The sequence below is a fragment of the Lynx rufus genome, unplaced genomic scaffold, assembly GCF_022079265.1.
Source record: "Lynx rufus isolate CCGP_SWC_20201006 ecotype Redwood Valley unplaced genomic scaffold, mLynRuf1.p SCAF_12, whole genome shotgun sequence".
Classification (NCBI taxonomy): Eukaryota; Metazoa; Chordata; class Mammalia; order Carnivora; family Felidae; genus Lynx; species Lynx rufus.
In genome coordinates, this window is record NW_025814826.1 from 26,179,217 (window position 1) to 26,181,338 (window position 2,122).

Sequence of the window (2,122 nt, forward strand, 5' to 3'; positions counted from 1 at the left end):
AGGAGATCCAAGAGACAGCGAAAGTTTAGAGCACAGTTGAACACCACATCTATTCTCTCAATTTATTTTAATTTCTTTTTCTCAATGTATGTATGTATGTGTTTGTCTCTCAAGTAAATTATCTTGGAAAAAATACTTGCCTCAGATGTATTCACCAATGATCTGCACAGCAAAGATGATGTGGAGAACAAAGGTAAAGGAAATGTAGAAAAGATTAAAAATTTCCTTTGCAGCCTATTGACAAATCTTGACAAGAGACAGGCAGGGTGACCTTCCTCCAGGAACTCAACTGCATGGATGTTAAATAGCAAAGCTAGAAGCAAAAGGCAACTTTAGCTTGACATTAGCCTGACCTCCAGGATCCCTTAAGTCTTTTTAACATATGAAAATCCCTTTGGAAACTTCCTTTATTTCTGTACCCGCAAGATATATGTTGGCAATCATCCTTCAAGCATATAGCCCACTGATACACATCTTAAGGGTCTCATGACTCCCAACTTGAAAGTATATAATCAGTCACCCCTCACAACCCCAGCACAGCTTTTTCTGCCCACAGGTCCTGATGCCATGCTTCAATAAAACCACGTGTTTTGCACCAAACATATCTCAAGAGTTGTTTCTTGACCATTCATTCCCAGAACCCAACGTTTCACATCAATGAACATGGAATCATCTATACCTTTGTTCAAATCACACTTCTGATCTCTACTGTGTGAACTCGGATCATTTAATTGGCATCTCTCTGCCTCAGTGTACCCAAGTATGAAAGAGATACTGCAATCGAAATTCTACAGAGGTGGTGGTGGTGAGGATGAAACACAATATTTAAAATAAATGTATAGACAAGTTCTTGGTCACAGACAGAATATACATAATGTTTGTGTTCTTCCTTTGTTCCTGGGGTGTTTTCAGCTGGTTGGCAGGGACCATTCTTATTGTTGGGTACAGACATAGATAAGAGAGTCCTGCCCCTCAAGAAATTGTTGGTCTCTTACCTGCAGGACTTACTGTCATTTAAAAATGAAAGTGATCTTGGAAAGTACCCACTTGCAACTCTTATTACCAAATGAGGAAAGAGCAGTCTAATGTGTGCAGGTGACTTGTCCTAAATCCTGCAGATACTAGAATAAAATATGCTTTCTCGGTTCTCATGTATCATGTTCCCTCCATTGGACACATTCTGCTTCACAGCCTACTGCTCACCTGTGGTTGTTTAAAAACAGTGTGAGATTGCCTGAAAACTAATGGTGAAGTTTCATGAACAGAATATATTTTCTTAGCTTCATGAAATTAGATCTTTCTGATATCCAAAATAGAAAAAAAGTGTGGCCTATTTATTGTGCTGACCTTAAACATAATTTCATTGACTTATTAAAACTAAAAGTACTGGGTGATCTTTTCAAATTCTGGGAACTTAAAAATATTTGGCCAAGAGTCAAATCACTGATATTGTTTCCAAATTTTGCTTGTGAAATAAAAGAGGATACTGGTAGGTTAGCACACCCTCTGTGTTTAGAAAGAAGTTTATAGCATCTTTCTTAGCACAACATGGAAATTTGCTGCCATGGGCAAGAGACTTACCCCTTAGACACCAGGGTTCACTTCCTGTTTGAAATAAGTAATTAGTAAAAAGCACATTTTAGCATAAAATGTTAATGGTATCTTTGCTATAATTTTAAATAATTGAGAGTATCATCCAATTTTATATCCTTAGATGGTATAAATAACTAACAAATAGTGAGGTGGAAGAGGGAAACTCCAAGTTTATATCTAGATTCACAAACCCACTAGCTGATTAAAGTCTCTTGATCTGTGACACATTTCCAGTTTTAGAAACACAGTCCCTGAGTCCCTTGATTCCCAAAATACTCTTTGGGTTTCTTTCTTTTTCCATTGCACTCTTACATTTATTTAAAACAGACCTAGTAGTACAGACTCCTCTACCCACTGAAGAAATATGCTTTCTTTCTGAATACATCTATGGATCTCTAAATGGTGGATACATATTTGTAAAAAGCACTATTGTAATATGATAGTGTACCAATTCATTTCTAAAATGTCATAGAAAATCCATTTACAACAATATCAATTTTTTTTTTGCAGGGGCGGGGGAAATGTAGAG